Source organism: Pleurodeles waltl, chromosome 4_2 (genome assembly GCF_031143425.1).
Source record: "Pleurodeles waltl isolate 20211129_DDA chromosome 4_2, aPleWal1.hap1.20221129, whole genome shotgun sequence".
In the NCBI taxonomy this organism is placed as follows: Eukaryota; Metazoa; Chordata; class Amphibia; order Caudata; family Salamandridae; genus Pleurodeles; species Pleurodeles waltl.
This window is the reverse complement of record NC_090443.1, coordinates 807,685,471-807,706,885: the sequence shown is the minus strand read 5'-3', so window position 1 is coordinate 807,706,885 and position 21,415 is coordinate 807,685,471.

The window sequence follows — 21,415 nt, the reverse complement described above, 5'->3', positions numbered from 1 at the left end:
CCAAGAGGTCAGGGAAAGGTTCACGCTCCACTTCTTCTCCATCTGTCTCAAACAGCAGGGTGAGCTCAGGACTCTCAAAGTGGAGTTTGAGGCGATTGACATGTAGCACTCTGTGGGGTTAGCTTGAGGTCTTGAGGTCCACCAGGCAAGTGGCCTCATCCTTTCTCTCAATCACCTCAAAAAGCCTAAACCAATCATCCTGGAGGGCCCTGGGTTCCCCTTGGTTACATTACCTACACTTTCTACCCAGGCTGCAATTCCATAGTGGTAGAATGATGGTTACACCACTCTTTTATCACAGCCTGGCTGGCTTATAAGTTGTCTGAAGCTTGCTTCCACAACTTAGCCATTTGGCTCCTGGCAACCAGCATAGCATATAGCTCACTACATCCTGGAGAAATTTCCTGGGAGCTTGGTCCTACCCTTCCTTCACCAAACTCAGAGGTCCTCTGACAGGGTGTCCATAAAGAAAGCTCGAAGGGGCTGAAGCCCACTCCCTTCTGTGGATCTTCCTTGTATGCTAACAGCAGGCATGGCAAGAGGATATCCCACTTTTTCATTAAGGCCTCAGGCAGTTCTCTAATCATGTCCTTCATTGTGTTGTTGAATCTCTCAAAATGTCATTTGTTTGTGGATGGTAAGGGGTGGAGAACTTGCAGGTTACCTCACACTCCTTCCACATTCACTGCATGTAAACAAACATACAATTGGTGCCCCTGTAGGACACCACTTCCTTGGGGATGCCCATTCAGGTAACAATCCCCATCAGAGCCTTTGCAACTGAAGCTGCAGTTGTGGGCCTCAGAAGGATTGCCTCTGGGTACCTAGTGGCATGAACCACCAGAACCAGGATAAACCTGTTGCCTGAAGCAGTCTAGGGGGCCATAGGCACACAAAATTGATGCCCATCCTCCCAAAGGATGTGCTAACGATGAGTAGAGTGATTGGGGGGGCCTTAAGCCTCTGACCTGTCTTCCCATTGGCCTGTCTTGTCACACAAGTCCTACAGACTGCATCTGAGGCATTCCTGATTCTGGGCCAATAAAAGTGGGGGACAAGCCCTGCAAAAATCTTGCCTTGGCCCATATGTCTTGCCAGGGGAATTTCATGAGCCAGCTCCAGTAGGAAGACCCTGTAGCATTGGGTGAGAACCAGGGCCCTCGTTGTCCCATACACAGGAGCCTTAGGCTTACTGTAGAAGAGGTTTTCCTCCTAGTAAATGTGATGTCTTCCAGAGGCATCACCTCTGCTGGTCTGTTGCCTCATTCCCTCAAGGGTTGGGCACTTCGTCTGTGCCCTACAAAACTACTCCTTTGTGGGTCATCCTTGCACATGCCATCCTGCAAGCTCTGGCAGGTCACCAAGGGAAGCAATGTCCTCCTCAATTAGCTCTGGGGTGGCCACCACAGGTGCCCCAGCCACCTCACTTGGAGAGCATTCAGGGGCTGGTTTCCCACACCCTCTGACTTTCTCCTTCTTAGCAGCTGGCTGGGCCATTTTTCCAGGCTGCAGCTCTTTTTGACTCCCATCCTGGGCAGCCATGGACCTTGTTGTGGCACAGCTTCACTCAGGTAACCCCAACATCTCCACATGATCTCTGAGCTCCACTTCCCTTCAGGTTTTGTGCTCAAGGTCATTATCAAGCAAGCAGTCCACAGACATGAACTCTCCCCACTCAAATGGAACAAGAGCCACTGGATAGAGACTCTCTGTTGTCAGCCACCACAACTTGGTGGAATGCATTGGGTATCACCTGCTCTGGGGACACCAGAGGACTCCTTACCATAGTCATGCTGGCACCTGTGTCCCTCAGACCCTCAACACCTTGCCCATTGATGGAGACCTATTGCCTATACTTGTTAGTATTAGAGGGCACATGGATCTTTAAAATAACCTCACTGCCATCCAGGGGCACTACAGTAACCTCGCTAAACTCCAACCCACCCCTATTAACTGGGAAAAACTCTTACCCCAGCCTAACACTTGCAACCCCTGGACACTTTCCTCCAATGGAAGGTGTGCTCTTCTTGGACACTTGGAATCCTTCTTGTAATGTCCATACTTGCTCACGCATAACACTTGGGAATTTTGGGCTGTTGACTTTTGTCAGTGTAGTTTTTCTTCTGGTGGCCAGATTGGGAATGAGAACCAGACCCTTTCTCCTGTGAGTTGTTTTGTGGGGCTTTAGAGAATTCTGTCTTTTTTATCTCTCCTATCTTTCTTCTGATTGGAACCCTTAGCAGCCTTTGGGCCTTTTGGGAGTCCCCCCCAGATATCTTTTAGGACACCCTGGTGCTGACCCAGACGTCCGCCTCCTCAACAAGTTCCCTGGGGTCAGTAAGACTGCTAATAAAAGTGGCATTTCTAAATCCAACTTTAGCAGTAAAGGAGAATTATCATTACCATTCCAAAGATATGAAACATGACACAGCCACTCCTTTCTAATCAGGAATTACAACTTAAAAGTGTATCAAGGAATTCACAATGTTAACATATGAGAGGAGGAGGCCTCAAAGTGGTAAAAATGACTTTGGGAGTTTTTTACTACCAGACATATACAACTTAAAAGTACATGGCCTACCTTTTAGTTATATGTCACCCTGCCCTATTGGCTACCTAGAGCCTACCTTAGGGTGACTTATACGTAATAAAAGAGGATTTTCAGGCTTGGCAAGGGGTGTTAAATGCTAAGTCGGAGTGGCAATCAAGCTGCACACACAAGCTTTGCAGTAGCTGGCCTGAGACATGTTTAACGGGCTACTTCAGTGGGTGGCACACTCAGTGCTGCAGGCCCACTAATAGCATTTAATTTACAGGCCCTGGGTAAATGTTAAACCACTTTACAAGGACTTGCAAGTAAATTAAAAATGCCTATTGTGTATACACCAATGTTACCATGTTTAGGGGAGAAGCACATGCACTTAAGCACTTGTCAGCAGTGGTAAAGTGCTCAGAGTTCTACGGCCAACAAAAAGAATCAGCAAAAATATGAGGCAAGCAGGCAAAATGTTTTGGGAAAGCCCACCCTCAGGATGACAGGTCTAACAGTCAGCCAGACCTCCTCTCTGTCATGAGTCATCTCCTGCAGGTTTCTGCTGTCAAGAAGATGGTGATGACTGGCTACCCCTCCTTCTCTAACCTGCCTAAAAAGTATTATAATTGCCTCTATTGAACCCTTCTGTGTGATGAAAACGATTGCATTTTTTGTAAAAAGCTTAGAACTTGGTTTTTCCTCCAATTTCTTATTATTTTTGATATTACTTCTGCCATTTCCCTTCAAAGCCAGGACGTGGTGGGTGGGTAAGGGTGCACTTAATTGGATGACATTTATTGATTCCTTCATGCATTTTGGTATGATGGAGCTAACATACAGCTAATTATGAGATTCTGTCTACTACCAGATCAAGGGCCCATGAGCAGGGGGTCTGCTTCCAATCTGTGCAATTAGATAATACAAGATGTTCACTCTATGTCTAAAATCAGTGTCAATATAAAAATATTTTTATTTGACTCTGTTTTAAAGATAAAAAATTAATGATATTCTTTTCCATAAATTATGTTTCCTATATAAAATAAAGTTTATAATTATGTTTTGTTTTTATTAAAATGTATTTAATTACATTCATGACATTAATCTAATTTGCCCAGTAATCATCAAGAAACCCATACCTGTAATATTGTTTCATCCTTTGACAACCGGATTCTACTCAACAAAATAAAATAACAGTCAGAATATTGATTAAGTGCTTCAGGATCGCAAACACTTTGTACTTCATACAAAGTTCATTTAAATGTAGTCTAAATTAGTTTTTGCATACATCAAAACAACCTACGAGTGTTCCAACCAAACCATAGCGAAGGTATAAAAGACCTTCACTTTGACGATTTCTTTCAATGCTTTCTGAACTTCATAAGTATGAACCTACCCCCACCCAGCAACCCAGGATTATCTATATTGCATAAGATTACAAACAACAACTTGGAACATTTGGAAGGAAATAAGCTTCATATATGTTCAGCACCAATCACAATTGTGTCCCAAAATTTAGAAGATCATTTAAAACCGAATTTTACCCAACACACACAAAATAATCCCATTTGCCCATGAAAAATCAACCCGTCTACCAATTGTCTCACATTTGGTACAAATGGTTCTTTATCTGCTGGATGTAACCATAACATCTATCCCCAGGAGCTGTTGTCTTGACACTCTGTAGAATAGGTTAATACAAATCTAGATTCCTAATCTTGCCGTTTATCAGTGGGAGAGCCAAATCACTCTAGTTTCCTCTGCTAGCTGCCTATGAGGAACTGGCGACTTTGACAAAAAGATGGAGAATTGTCTTATTTCTGATGACCATATAAATCCTTTGAAAAGCTCCTCCATGAATAGCTATCACAATCCTATACATTCTGCTTTCATCCACCATAACATAGCTGTTTAAAAAGCAAAACTATGGAAGAACCTTTGCCACGCAAACTTATTGGACATCCTTTGTTTAAATCATATATCCACCAACAGCTTTGCATTTATGACATTTAGATTTCTACCACAACACAATTCAATATCTGTGCACAGTTTAGCCTTTTTCTCTGGGACCTGGGTCAGTCAGATGTTAGTGTGCACTATCTGTGGTGTCTAGATCGTCATGTACTATTAAACTGCAACTAGATATTCAAGTAACTCCCTTTGTACACTAAACTCTCTAGGAGTATATAGGGAGAATGTCATGATTTATTCCAAGAGAAAGTAGGTTTACGTATCAGATACTCTACACAATAAGTAATTATCTCAATGTCCAATAAGAGGACAGATGTTTAAAGAAATAGATGTTGTGCAACTCCTCCCTTCACCAAGGGTATGGGTTAAAATGCCTGTGTTCTTGTTCTTGTACTATGATCAGCTCACCACAACTGTCAATCTATCTACCTATAGCCAACTGTCAATGGGCAGTAGCCACCCTCAACTATTGGTGCAGATACACTTTGGGTGCATTCCCAGGCTAGGAAAGCTTTAAGCTTTGCTGGTGAATGTCGCTACAACATTGAATACTTGTGGTTTCCAATGCTACGGAAGATGTAGGCCTTGCAGTAATGAAAAACGAATTTCAGAGTGTTTAACTGTTAGGAAATGTAAAACTTAAAAGTACGTCCTACTTTTTAAATTCGCTGTACCCTTTCCTTGGGCTGTCTAAGGTCTACCTTATGGTTGACATATATGCATTAAAAAACAAAGGCTTGGGCCTGGCAAGAGGGTTAACTTGCCAGGCCAGCGTGGCAGTTTAAAACTGCACACACAGGTTCTGAAATGATAGGCCTGGGTCATATTTGAATGGCTACTGAAGTGGGATGCACAATTAGTGCCGCAGACCCACCAGTAGCATTAAAGTTACAGGTCCTGGGCAGAGGTAGTTTTTTACGGATTTAAAAGTAAATTAAATACTCCAATTGTGGATAAGCCAAGGTTACCATGTTTTAGGCATAGAGCACATGAACTTTGGCACTGGTTAGCAGTGGTAAAGTGCCCAGAGTCCTAAAGCCAGCAAAAAAGAGGCCAGCAAAACAGGAGGCCTGAAGGCAAAAAAAGTCAGGACAAAACACACCAAGGATGCCAGGTCTAACAAAGACAATTAGCTTTTTTAACAGTGATGTAACAACAACACCTCCTTTGGAAGAGTTAGGGACAGCAGGTTTTCAAATCGATGGATATAGCAGCTAACATGTTACTGGAGCAAACAGATGTGCAAATTACTTAAATATCCAAGTTGGAACAAGGTATCTCACAGAGTAAGGAGGGATGAGATAACAAATAGGGCTCATCCACTGAACTAGGTTTCAGTTCAAAAATAGGAAGATGTGGAGGATTAGGGTAAGACATACCTCCTATCCAGGGGAGCTAAAACATGTGAAACCAGTGGCCTCACAGTAATGGCTAAGGAAGGGTGAATCTTGCTTGAAGTCTTTGTCCCTAAAAAAGGTTACTAAGGAAATTGCAAAGTTCCTTTCAAAGTGCAACTGGGTTAGGCTGATATGAAGGGTCCAAGGCAGAGGAAAAAAGGTCCAAAAAAGATTGACCTGAAGTTGTTCATACTTTATCTCAGAAAGCTTTCTTAGCAGTAGTAATAGCTATTGTATACATTTTACAGACAGTCAGATATTCTTGTTTACTCTAGGGGGCAAAGTTTTCTGGGGAGACGCTTCATATGTCTTATTCATTCTTGGCAGGTGCTTCATGCAACTTACTATTCTCTTCCATAGCTGGCTTTTATCACTTTATATGCATGAGTGGGGGAAATAGTTGGAGCTGCCAAGATGGCGGACACTTCTTTATAGTGCTCTGCCCTGACACTTGTTAATCCTTCACCATTCTACATCTAAGTGGCCTGAGAACAGACTCCTCCCAGTTCAGACTGAGACTTTTGATCCCTATGGTACTGCATTACAACTTGCTCAAGCTGTTGCCAACTGGGCTATAGGGAGGGGTCATGCGGATGAAGCTGTGTGGCAAGCTAATGATATACCTGCACGCCTGTGGCCTGCAGTGTGGGATGGTAGCTGCCCCAGACTGCTTGGAGGTATAGGCATCTGGGCTGTCTGGGTCCTCCCCCCTGCACCACCTGTGGAGAAAAGAACCAGTTCAGGTGAGGGCATATGGGGAGATGATCACCTAGTGGAGCAGCATAGCCTGCACAAGATGGTATGAGGTCTGGTTGAACAGTGGGGCCAATGGGTGATGGCTACTAGGGGTTACATTGGTGGTGGAAGAAGTGCTAAATCCAGCAGAGCTGCAGCCCCTGCTCAGAGCGCATAGTGGTTAGGGACAAAGCGGATGTCCTTGGCAGAAATTCACACAGGGCCTTGATTGCCTTTTCACCTCATTGTGGTCTGTTTTGGGGGGTCCATGGGTTGCCACCCACTGCCTGACTGCTGGTGCTGTGTCTCTGGGTCTCACATAGTAGTTAACTGTTGTGGGAAACCAGGTTTCGGCAGCGCCACTGAGTAACTATTGCTCAGGGGTCCGTAGGGACATCAGACACAGCAAAGGGCATGTGGGCTTATGCTCTTGCCAGAGACTGGCAAAGTACCAATAGAAGGCACAGCATAGTGGCGCTTAAGTGCCTGCCCCCAGGCCTTGCACATGTCTAGCCAGAGACTTCTTCAAGAGCATGTAAGATGCCAAAGCCCTTGGTCAGGGGCCTCATGATCAGGGGCGAAGAGCTGTTGGCCACTCCTACTCACTCCTTTAGTCCTTTTTTTCAAGGGGAGCTGGATCTTCAGAATATATTGGTAGAGCAGAATTGCTGAGCCAGAAGACTCTCAGGGAGGTAAAAAAAAGAGCACTGTGTTCCTATCCTGAATTGGTCATTGTCCAACGTAAATAAATACCCTGTATGTTATCACTTACCAAAGACCCTCGTCTGTTCTTAAGATAGCTAATGACAAGACAGGACATATCCCCAAACAAAGCAATCTTGAAAAGTTCACCAATGCAAAAAAGGCAGGTCTTAAAGTATCAAGGATACCTTCAGACCTGCTTATGCCAGGTTTGTCGCAGAAGAATCTTCCCTCCTCCACAGGCGTCATCCTATACATCCAGACTTACCAAGAAGAACTAAAAACAAAAAATTGGTGAAGTGGACCTTGATGCAACCCTGCTGCGAAAAGAACGCGGTTGACAGGGTATTGGAGAAGACGGATGCATCTCCGACTTAACACACAGTCAACCAGCTCTAATCCAAGTACTGCTGTGTGTGAACCATGAAGCCCATAGAAAATGGCATTAGTTAGAAAATGTGTATCCTGAACTGCAATAGTAACTGCACAATTTAGATGATGATGTAGCCATTGCTTTTGCAAGGTTCACATATATAGGCACCTGTCTGTTCCAAGAAAAATAGCAGGGGTTGGGTTAAGTAGTGCCAGCACTGGTATGTAATTTGAATAATGCTTTTATGCCTAAGTGAAACCGGAAGCCTTTTGTATGAATCTATTAGGTTTTTTTTTATTATTCAACAAAAATAAAGCAAAACGAAAATGAATCAGTCGTGCAGGAATTTGAGCAGAATTACATCACTTGATAGAGCAGCAGTTCATAACAGTATTATGAACACAGAAATGTAATAGTAGCAGCAGCCAAACAATGAAGAGGCTGGGCCATCATGTCTCCTCTTTAAAGTGGTTCCAACATGGAGTCCATATTTTGGTATGTTTCCTCTGCACTCCACGGGCCTTGCAAACAAGTTCTTCCATTGCAACATAAAAGGCAATGCCCCTAATGTATTCCTCCGTCGTGCGGAGGTTTACTTGTCTCCAGCACCAGGCCAAATCTCTCTTAGCTATCAAAAAGCCAATGGCTACAAGTGTACGAATATGATTGGGCCCAACTGAATAATTCATGATTTCAAGAATTATCACCTAAGGGTCTAAGACTAATTTTCTGCCCAATACATTTGCCAACGGATGGCTAACTTTGCGCCAAACGTCCCTCACTCGAGGGTACTTCCATATCATGTAATAATAACGTGTCAGGGAGAATTAACACCTCTAACAGCTGGGTTTGCTCACTTTTACCATCCACATGAGGGGTGATAGTGGTACCTGTGTAAGTAACTGAACTGGATGAGTGTTCTCAGGTGGAGATGGCTAACACTCAGAGCCTCATCCGTGCCTCCGCCCAGTCATCATCATACGGTGTACCGAGGTCAAGCCCCCACAGTTCTCTGAGTTTTAGGAGATCTGGTGACAATAGACCTGTATGCCCATGATATCAATTTTTCCCCGGTGCCTCAATTACTATCTTTGCCTCAAGGGGACTAAATTCTGGTGGGTGTAGCTAGTAGTCTACTACCATAACCTTCGTTGGCATGTCTTGATTGAAGATATCAGAGGAGTTTGGTTGCATGTAGGTGAAAGTCTGTAGCCAGGTTTTCAAAGAAACTAACGATGCCAGGTTGCCACACATTGACCAACTTCCTCCAGTGGCATCTCGAAACTGTGGAATGCACCTCACTATTCTCTCTTGCACGTGGCTCCTTAATTCACATCGAGCTCTACATTACACTTTGCACATTGCACCCCCTTTCCCATAGTCCCCATAACTATGCTTCATAATATACAGCACAAGGACACCTTTAGCATCAGCCTTTCAGCAACTCCTAACACAAAACACAGTTACAGGGCAGTTGGCAGTGATGTACATTCCTCACTCTCACTGAACAAGCGCAGCATATGTGCAGCAGTGCAAGATTCCCTAAGTGTGGGAAATAAGGGCCGTATTTATACTTTTTGGCGCACAACTGCGCCAACGCAGTTGTGCGTCAAAAAATTTAACGCCGGCTAACGCCATTCCAAAGCACCATGCGGGCGCCGTATTTATGGAATGACGTTAGCCGGCGGAGCTGCCTGGTGTGCGTAAAAAAAAATGACTTACACCAGGCAGCGCCGCCGTAGGGGAAAATGGAGCTTGGGCGCCAAAAAATGGGGCAAGTCAGGCTGAGGCAAAATTTTCGCCTCAACCCGATTAGCGCCATTTTTTTTTACTCCCAACCCCCATTGAAATGACTCCTGTCTTAGCAAAGACAGGAGTCATGCCCCCCTTGCCCAATGGCCATGCCCAGGGGACTTCTGTCCCCTGGGCATGGTCATTGGGCATAGTGGCATGTAGGGGGGCACAAATCAGGCCCCCCTATGCCACAAAAAAAATAATAAAAAAATACTTACCTGAACTTACCTTAAGTTCCCTGGGATGGGTCCCTCCATCCTTGGGTGTCCTCCTGGGGTGGGCAAGGGTGGCAGGGGGTGTCCCTGGGGGCATGGGAGGGCACCTCTGGGCTCCTTCCGAGCCCACAGGTCCCTTAACGCCTGCCCTGACCAGGCGTTAAAAAATGACGCTAAAATGGCTGGACGTCATTTTTTTTGACCCGCCCACTCCCAGGCGTCATTTTTGCCCGGGAGTGTAAATACGGCGGACATGCCTCGGAGTCATTCTTTAGACGGGAACGCCTACCTTGCATATCATTAACGCAAGGTAGGTGTCCACGCTAAGAAATGACGCAAACTCCAAGATCTTTGGCGCTAGACGGGTCTAACGCCAAAGTATAAATATGGAGTTAGTTTTGCGTCGGATTTGTGTAAAAAAAAACAACGCAATTACGGCGCAAACAGAGTATAAATATGCCCCTGAGTATCTACTACTGCTGCCCAGGAGCTAGTTCTTCTGGGTATTACTCAATTTTGTGGACATGCTTTTTACTACCCACTTCAAAATAAACTTTTCACCTTACATTAACCAATGCCGTTTCCATATGTACTTTTAGATATATACTCTACCACATGCAACTTAGAAAGTATACTCCTACAATACCCGCATAACAAAGGTTTCATATTTCAACGTTGATATATTTTCACTCTATGCTCAAAATAGGGATGCATTGGACCGTGAGCGTCACCCATGACTGCTTGATGTTTAATCTTCTGACAACATGATATAGTTTCTCAAGCGTCCGACCTCTGGCACTTCACCTTCCCAATACAAATCAGGACTGGCCTTTCCCATGACTATGGCCCACGTTACGTTTTGTAGTTGAACAGTGACCAAGCATCTGTCTTGAAAAAGGCCCAGGCTCAAAAGACCCTAGACTGAAACACTTGTTGGTTGATCCTTTATGTTAAAATTCCACACAATCAAGATGAAAAGAAGAAGAAACCTTATCTTAATTGCATCTGTTTTGCAATGTATTACTGTAAACTGAATATGTGAGAGTAACTCTGTATTATTGGCTATACATTGCACTTCCTCTATTTCAATATTTATACAACATAACGGGACAGAGGGACCCACCCCTATTTCAGGAGCGTTACCCGTACTATCCACTACTCTTCCTTTCACCAGTTATTGGCAATTTCATAACTCTATGCATCTGAGTGCCCAGTATAGTTGACATCAATGGCTCTTTGTTGGGTTTAAGAGACTACAGCTCCCGTACTGCTCTGCTGAATGCGGCTGGAGGCATTGCATGCCCTGGACAGATTGGGCAAATCCATACGTACTCAACGCCTCTCTTTCAATCGATTCTGCACCTGACTTGCCATGTCACAGCCCTGCCATGTCACAGCCACAGAGAGTATATAAGGAAAAGTTACCAACAAAGAACGCTGTGGTCAATTGTGTCACGTCCAAAGTGGATAAGACAGCCTCAGATACTAGTGACAGTGCTAAAGCATTGGTCACTTTAGATTCTAGACTTTCGACTAGAGCTGGATTATAGTTTGAGTCACTCATTCAGAAATCATTTGAGTTAGTTAATTCCCAGTTATGGAACGTAAAAGACTCATTGGGCAAACTCACTATTGTGGTTTTGAAAATGAAGGCCACAGAAAGGGTGGAGGCACATAGTACCACTGATGGGGACAAGTCAGAAGAATTCTTAGTCAGGAAGCAATATCGCTACTCAGATTTGTGCTACATTAAAAGGCTCGCTGATTGGTGGGGGGCAGGTCAGTCTGTAGTGTAGCGGGCTAAAGCAGAAGACTGCTAGTACTCTTGGTGCATTGAGTACTACAGGATACATACTAGCCTTAATACATTGATTCCCCCAATGTAGCCCCTCAGAAACAGCCGCGTCTGCAAGTGCCTCCTGATGGAGCTCCCCACTAATGTTTTGACCTATTTAAGATGTGATTACAGTGTCAACTGGTTTGATTTGAAGAATAAAGTCTTTCACTGGTTGAATAAGAAGGAAGGTCAGGGTAAAAATAACTACGACAATCTCATTATAGTCTAAAGAGTGTCCTGTATAGGCACTAACCCCAAAAATAGGAAAGGTGACTGTTTTCTTGTGCAATTTTAAAAATCCTGTCATTGCCCAATATATTTTATGTAGACTGACATGCTCAACCTGGTTAGCCGACTCACCACAGATTTAACACTAAACTGCTTATATTTCAATGCCAGGTCCCTACCCAAGCACTACCTGGAAATCTGGGACATAATTACAGACACTAACCCAGAAATAGTTTTTTCACAGAAACCTGGTTAAATGACGCAACTCTTCTAGAAATCACAGTCGCAATGCCCTCAGGATATAAGATTCTAAAATGCAATAGAATTGGGTGAACGAGAGGTGATACCACCATCATTTTTAAAGATTTTTGCACATGTTCCACGGAACTCGAGTCTACCTTACCCCACTGTGAGATCATAGCCTTCCAGCTATCCTTTAAAGAGTGGAAGCTACTTGGCGGAGCTGTTATTTATAGACCACTGGGGTTTCATCCCCAATCTAGCGCTGACATCCTTTCAAAGCTTTCCCTACTCAGCCTAAAACATGAGCAATTCCTAGGTGTTGGAGACTTCAACTTACACTTCGAAAATACAGAGGACTGTCTTTGCAGACAACTGGAGAACAACATGCGCATTCTCCAGCTTACACAATGGGTTACCATCCAAACTCACATAGCTGGTCACACATTGGGCCTTCTTTTTTAAAATATCGAATCCACGAAGATCCTAGCCATTGGTCCACTAACTTGGACAGACCACTCCCTAGTTTCCTTTTCACTCACTCTACCAGTCAGTCAAATTAACACGGACTCATCCCTAAACCACGTCACTCCACCAATCTACAACCAAAAGATACCACTAGCTAAGTATATAGAAGATCTTAATTCAGCTATTATGAATTCTCTAGACAAATGCGCCTGTCTGAAAATAATCAAATCAGCTAGAGGATCACCCTCAGAAAAATACTATTCACCACAACTAAGAGTAACAAAAAGGAAATGTAAATCTCTGAAGCACCCTCGTAGACACTCGAAAAATATAATGGACCGGCAAATCGTCAAGAATGAACTGAAGAAATACCACACGTCACCTATAAGAGCTAAAAAACACTAATTCATCAAAAGAATAGAGGAAAACAGTAGTTCCTCCAGAGAACTATTAATCTACTTTAAATGTAAAACCCAATCCTCACTAGATGAGCTTTCTTGGGCTCAAATGGGCCCCCACCCTGATGCAGTCACCCATCTGGGAACTTTTGATATGATCTCAGAGAAACAGGTTGAGAAGCTAATGGGAGAGGCGAAGCCCAGTTTCCCTCTTGACCTTTGTCCCCATTTCATTTACTCCAGACTAGTCGCCATACTGAGGCCCCACCTAACTCATGCATTCAACTTGTCATTTTCTGAAGCAGTCTACCCAGGTTCTTGGAAACAAGCATTAATACTACCCTTGACAAAACACACAGATATAAATGTCTCCATTCTATCCATTTGCTGGCCCGTATCACTGCTGCTATATACGTCCAAAATAATGGAAAGATTAGTCAATGGGCAGCTACCTACTTTTGTAGGGAACAACAACCTGCTGTGCTGGATCCTTCGCAGACAGGGTTCAGAGCCAAGCACAGAATGGAGTTTATCCTCCTTGCCATGCTGGATAGTATCATACTAGTTCTAGATGAAGGCAAGGCTGCTGCCCTGATACTAAAAGACCTCTTGTCTGCCTTTGACACTGTTTCTCACAGCCTACTGATCAAAAAACTGCATGAAATTGGACTTCACTCCAAAACCCTTCATTGGTTGGGATCATTTTTAAGGAAAGTTAAGCACCTTCAGATGACGTCCCAAGGCATCCAAATGCGGAGGCCTTCAGGGCTCATCCCTGAGCCGACACTTTTCAGTATTTATGTCTCCTTCCTTGTGAAGATTGTCAAAAATTGGGTCTTTTGATATCTGCTCATATGCAGATGATACACAGTTGGTCATATCAATAGGGAAAAGACATAGCGAAATCAGAGTTAAACTGACATGTTTCCTCTTGAAGGTAGCCAATTGGATGAAGATCATTGCTTAAATTTGAATGCCAACAATACAGAGATTATACTCTTCTGTGGGGCACAACACATTTGGGATTCCTCCTTGTGGCCTATGTCACTAGGTTCCACCCTGGAGCCCAACAAAGTAGCTAAAAATCTCAGTGCCCTCCTAGATAATTCTTTAGCCATGCAGGAGCAAGTCAGTGCCACCTGTGGCAAGTGTTTTGTCATCCTCAAACTCCTAACAAGGCTATTCTGCTGGATACAATCGACTGGAGGCGAACCATAGTCCAGGCCCCAATAACAAGTACACTAGACTATGGGAACGCACTTTATGTGGGTATGGCGGACTACTACTTCACCCTTCTCTAAGTGATATAAAATGAAGCAGCCAAGCTTATGAGCAACAAAGACAGATACAGCTCAGCCTGCCTGTCAACCCTCCACTGGCTGCCAATGCGCCAAAGAGTAAACTTCAAACTCCTCTGCCTGCCCAAAGAGCACTTTACAATACGAGTCCCAAAATTCTACAACCTAGAGTGGAATTCCACAACCCAATACATGATCTGAGATCACTCAATCTCACACTGGCTAAATCAAAACAGATAAAAAAGTCAGATCTGGTGGCCGCTCTTTTTCACACATGGCAGCAGCACAATGGACCATGATACCATCTCACTGTCGCCTTACTGCTGACCACATTAAGGCCAAGATTTCTGAAAAGTGGCGCCCCTTAGCACCCCCCCTAACGCCACCATGTGTGCGCTGTATGTAAAATGCGGCTCACCATGGCGGTAGTCAGGGGGACTAGCGTCATAATTTTATACACTAGTCAGGTGCTTTGCAGTACTAGCGTCAAAACTTTTGACGCTAATCCTGCAAAGCACCCAGAGGCCCATTGAACACATTGGGAGCCTCTTTTTAATGCCTGCACTTAGCAATTTGGTCCTGGCTGTTTTCTGTTGACACCTAAATATGATACCTCTCATATATATTTCAAGATGCGTCAGTGTGTCTGGTGGAATTTAGCAGGAGTTAGACCAAAGTTTGTGACCCCTCAATGGCTTATTTGTATCAAACTATTTGACTGTATATGTCTACAGGAAATGTGGGCTGCTAACCTATTCTTTGTTGATGGTTTTATCACCTATGTGGTAAGGGCCACTCCATCGAAAAAAGGGTAGGGCTAATGGCAGTTTACCTATTTGGATTTCTTTAAAGTTCTCCAACAAAGTGACTATTTTGTCAAGTGATTATCCCCATTACTAAGTACTCCATGTATACCATGTAGGGTCCAATAAGATGATAGTGATTAATTATTACAATAACAATTTCAATGACTCTAACTTGAATGTAGTCAAAGCTTTGGACTCTGACCTATTTCAATTAAAAGTGCTTAGCAAGGGGCATGGTTTTTAATTTGGTTAGGGGATTTTAGCATGCACCTTTGTATGTTTAACTCTGTTGAAGTGTGTTGCTTAATAAATCCACATGGAAATGAGCTAGCTCACTTCACACATAATTTAGTGGGGAATGCATTTAATGATGTCATCCTGAAAAATTATCAGTTTTTTGCATCTGACGTGTCTAATGCTAATTCTGTGGGGGTCCCAACTTTCACAGGGAGAGGTTTTTCCTTATGCATTGATGTCGTAGTGCTATCAGAAAATGTGTGTGTTTTTATCCTGGATTTTAATAACTCTGCACAAGTAACCATAACAAACTAATTTTATCCATCAAGTAAACTGGGGGTGGTATGACTCAACCCACCGAGCCTATGGATTTCACTGTGTTTAAGAACTAAGGTGTACCATATAGGTGGGCTAATGTTGAGGCTTCTAAAATAATATGTGATTCAGCTATCAAAAGATGATTTTATAACATCTCTGCAGGAACTTAGTGACCTCGCAACCATTCTAAATGGTTTTGATGCCATTGGTGAGACCCTAAAAAAATTATGATTGGTCTACCACACCATAGTTCTGAGAAACCTCATAGCTGGCTTGATAAGACATGTACCGTTGCCCACAGGCACCCAATAATTGCCTTAAAAAATAATTCTCGGTCTCCAGGTGATACTCGTATTTGGAGGTCAGAATAAACAAGCACAAGAATCTTGGAAAACGACCATCATGAAGGTAGCATGGGTTTCTCTACAATGCACAAGTGTGTTAAATTTTAATAGTGAATTTTGGCAGATGGTCAACATCCCTATCATCTGTAAATCCTGCTTCTGGATGGGAAGAAGAGTTTAGTAATATCTATGACTTTGATTACCCTGTAAGTAATCAACCTGAAGTAATGGGTGAAAGGCTGAGCATTCTCTTTTGATCTGATTGAAGTAAGAGCTTAAATTGTGAAAAATTCTAAAGGGAAGGCAGCGGGCCCAGATGGAGTGCCAGCTGACTTATGCATTGATAGCTTAGATCTATGGGCTCCTTTATTTACCAGTGTGCTGAATACTGCTGCAGAGTCCAAACCCCCTGGGTTCGGGACCCATTTGATTAGTGTCATGATTTTTCACAAATGGGGGATAAAGGTGATCCCTCATGTTATAGGACAGTAGCAGGGAGGGCTATTTTGACTAAACTGGAAAGTTGGGTGCAAGAGAATTCAATTCACTCTGAGGGGCATTACAGCTTCCACAGTGGCCTAGGTATAATAGAACAGTGTCTCAGTATTTATCTATTGACCTCAAAATACACAGGCGCCAAAGGGGGTGCAGTACACCTGGCATTCATGGACCTCTCTTTTCCCTTCGACCTAGATAATAGATCAAAATTATGGCATAATACATTAGCAATGGGAGTGGGCTCTGTAATTGTGTGTTTTTGGCACAACCCCACGCTGATACTTCTGCATGAGTCCAATGTGGCATCTCATGAGAATGTACTAAGTCTTTCAGAGTCCACAGGTGGAGCCCAGGAGGGAGATGCTATTGCCCCCTCCCTCATAACCCTCTGTATAAATGAATTGGAGGCCAATTGAAGGTTGGAAGATCCAGAGGTGCCCCCAATAGGTCCTACCTGGTGCCTGTTCTCCATTACCCTCATGACGAGGCCCTAAAGGCTTTATGAAGAAACTAGATTTAAAAACAAATTTAGCCAAATCTCATGTTGTGGTGTGCGACCCTAGATCTACCAAGTCTGAATCTCACTATATTAATGCCACCCGCATTCACAATGTAAAATCTGGGGGTACCTATTGATTCAGCCACCACTTTGGCTCATGTAAGGAGAGCTAGGTTACAGCTGTTGGAAAATCTGATCACATCTTCCATTGAGCATTCAAACAAATTGGGGTGGTAACCGCTTAGGGAGATGCTTACAGTCTATGACTTCAAATGCATTCCTGTTGTAACCTATGGAGCTGATCTTTGCCCTTACACTTCGTTGAAGAGGATCCAAATGGCTGAAAATACCTTCTTACGAAGATTACTGGCAGTCCTGAAAAGTATACCGTCTTTTACTTACCATGTCAAGTTGGGCATTATTATCTTAGAGGATTTAACCAAACTCTGCTCAGTGATGCAGTGGCTATTGATATGGGCTGAAGAAGAGACCTTTTTTTAATCAATTAATTATTTTGCCTGTCTTTGGCATGGGCATTACATACCCTGGATTAAGTAAGTATGCAAAGGTATGACTTGATTGGATATGGAAGGCCAACATTTTGACCTCCCCATCTACTACTAAATTTTGCACGAAAGAGATATTGAAGATCTGTTTTAGGGAAAATGCCAGGACCGTAGAATTTTTAGAGGTTTCAATGCCCCAGGTTAATATGTACACCTCATTTTCTACAGATAATGCTAGTGAGCATATCTTTTATATATTTCTGATGTACATCTTATGTTTCTTTTAACACGTTTTACATTTTTTAGTGACTTTTCCGGAGAGATACCTATGAAAGAACTTGCCCTGCCATCCTTGTGATAACTTATTATTTCAATCAACAATGTTCTTTCTTATATTTTGTCGTTTTTCTTCACCTAAGGAACAGTTTTTGTTACCATTATTTCGTTGTTTAAACTTCGAAACAATAAAGCAGCATATAATTTATTACAGCAACTTTATACTGATTGTATTCAATGTCCAATCAAGGACTCCAATATAATGAAATATTACAAAATAGTTTATGGTAATGGGTTCTGTCTGAATATGGTGTGTAATATTTTAATCTAATGTCAATAACCGTTTGTATTTTGTACCTTTTATAGCCTACGGCCGAATAAAAAGTATTTGACTGACTGATATCAATGCTGCTACTTTTATAATGTGTCATATAACATTTAAAAAGATGTAACTCATTCTGTGGTTCCGTTATAAGTATATCAACATGGATCACTCCATATACCTTGCCTCCTTGCCCATTCATGTTACAAATGTAATTCTCACTATAGAAATAAAAACCCAGACCTAATGGATTTGTCAGTGTTTTCCTAAACTTGTGAATTGTGTATGTAATATTATCTTACATGAGGTCAGCTGCAAAAGGAGCAAAGAGATATATGTTGACTATAAGTTGTTTGAGAGCAAACATTTAGCTTTCAATGAATACCAAAGTGTTTTAAATATGAAGATCTGTGATCTATCCTTGTTGTATTGTGAATAATGCCACCTGCAGACGTTGCCAGTATTCGAGGGCAATGAGTTCACGTGGCTTACTGTTTTCCATGTCCTGTCGGAGATTTGCTGAAATCCCCAACAGCTCAAATCCATATTGTACACTTTGTACTTTATCTATCACTATCTTCTGTAAATCACAGGTGCGTCAGACAATGTTCTCAGAAACATATAAACAGGATATGAGTAGTGGAACAAACCAAGAAACCATTTTTTTTTTCAAAGTTGTTCTTCATCCTGAAAATAAAAGCGCAAGTTAATCAAAAACAATGAAAATTTAAATATGTAAATTTAGATTTTATATTTGCTTAACATATGCATCTATAAACAAAACTTGAGTTATGCACGTGTATGCTAACCAGAATAAATGCCTCCTGTTGTTATGATGTTTTCATAAGGCTATCAATTCCATTTTAGTATCACAGGCATGAGACTTTGCTCCATCTTGCCCGCTTTCTATTGTAATTATTACACTATGATCTACTGTGTATCAACTCACTTATGTACCAAGACCTCTTCTCTTGGTTCCCCCTCCCATCCTTGCAATTGCATGCTCAACCCACTGATATGAAAGGTGAGAGGACAGGTATTCCCTCATCAGAGTTGTCTCTGGTTAGAGCATTCCTTGTCTTCCTTTCAGGGTGCACTGGGGGTCTGATGCCTGCACCACTAAGCAAGTACACTCTCAATGCACTCACTCAGGTAGGAAACCTAATTCATTCCCCCAAGATAAGCGCAGCATAGAAAGAAGATCCAAATAAAAAACAATCAGGGGTGAACTGTTTCAAGTAAAATTATATTCATTGTCATGTGAGGGTAACTCTAACATCAGGTACAAAGAGATTACAAAGACATGGTCTGATTTTACAATCATTATTCTGATGAGGAACAATGAATGTTCACACAGATCTACTTTAATTAATAACATGCACAACAAGGGTGCACGTTTGCTGCAGAACATTGGACCTCTCAGAAAGATTTTGCCATTTTTTTAATTTCCTGAGAATGGTGTGTGGTGGGGTAGTTTGCAGTGAGGCGATTAGGATGTGCTGCAAATGAAGGAAATATGTTCTTAGGAACCTTTTGCCCACTGGTCAGAGAGGTGATAGGAGTCACCCACAGACACAGCCTAGTGAATTGAATAACAGTAGAAGCTCACTCCCAGCCCCTAGAAACACTTTGTGGACCTGGGAGGAGAAAAACACTGTGTTCAGTGTAGAACCCTGTTAGTAGACCTAAAGGGCTGGACTTGCTCTTATTTAAACCCAAGACTAAAAAGTGAACTTTTAGGGCCCACGTGTGGCTATAGGGACATAACACGATACAAGAGCCCTTTTGCTGGAGTTACCACTAGACCAGTTGCAACTAGAACTGGATTGGACCTTTCTTGTTGCCTCTGCATGAGTTTGATATGAGCCCTAAGTGCTTTCCTTGCAGTACTGGAAGCCTTAGAAGTGGCTACGTGGACTTGCCCCAGAAAGTCTGAAAAGTTGGGAGTTAAAAAAAGTTTGGACTTCAAGACCATCTGGAGCTTCAGCTGGACTTCGCAAAACAGGTGTTTGACTTCAGAAGTCTAAAGGTAGACATTTTGACTGAGCAAAGGCATGAAAAGTATACACCCAATGAGAAGAATTTGGTTGCCAAAAAAGTTGAATATTTCCACCCTGAGGTTTTCCTTTCAAAACCAACAGCTTCAACTGGTCCTTGGCCAGCACCTTTATCCGGATCTGAAGGGCCTACATCAGGCACAGCCTTCAACTTTGCCCCACTGGAGGATTCCGACTTCCATTAAAAGACTGCTGGCTCAATTTAGGTAATGGAGGGTGGCCCGTTTCTCCATCAGGGACATTAATTAAGTAAATTACTCTGTTGCCTTGACAGAGGTGCTGCCCACTTAATTTAGTAATTACTTCTAAGCTGGGGGTCCTTTCTAAAGCATTGGCAGGAACCACCATCACAGCCGTTTCCTGTCAATGCTGTTTACAGTTTAGTGTAGAGCTCTGTCGACATGCTGAAATAGGATTTTCAAATTGAAAATTTTAAAAAATGCTCCACTCTCATGGCGAGGGGAGCATTTACCAATTTCCATTACCCATTACCGCCAGGATTTTGCTGGCTATGATGGGCAGTGAAAACAGACGTCTAATTTTAACCCATCCAAATTAGGTGGGTGGAATTAGAGGTCTTCTCTGATGGCTCTTACTCCACAGGGCTGCCGGAAAGATTTAAACACAGCAAAGACGGAGTAGTCTCCACCATGATTAAACCAAAGGTCCGCAGACCACATTCTTGGTGGTAGGAATACTCTGTCTCTGTTGCAACAAAGTATGCTTACTGCCAATAATTAAATCAGGCCCTATGTCAGAAAGTAAAAGCTTTGATTGGGACAACCTGTTTGGTGTATGAGATCTGCGCTCCACTGAGGTTCACTTGAAATTCCAAATACATTCTGTTCAACTGTGAAGAGTGCTTTCTGGTTGGTGCTTTACATTTTCTTGATGCTCTTTGCCTTAAAACATTAAAAATTCATATCTCTAGGCCTCCTTATTGGATGTTTTTGCTATTTTGGTGTCATATGTACTATTATTTTTTCTTAGTTATTTCTTTTAATTAGCTGAGGGATTTTATTGAGGTGTGTTTTGACTTTTTGATTGTTTAGTGTTGCCAGATAGTTTCCACATTTTCCACAGATTAGCCTGTCTCTTCTGTGTCATAGCTACCAGAGGTTGAGTCCAGGTTTAAATGATTGAAACTGTATGTTTGACATTACAGGATTTTGGAACTTATTACTTGGGTAGGACTCATATTCCCCCCAACTAGTGATCAATTTTCTTATACATAACACAAAACTAACTAAGGAGCAGTAAGGACTGAAAAAGATCAGAGCCCAGGAAATTATTCAGGTTTTATTCAGAAGACATGTCTGACGGTTAAAGAGGTGGCTTTTCAGCTTCTTTCTAAATAACAGGAGTG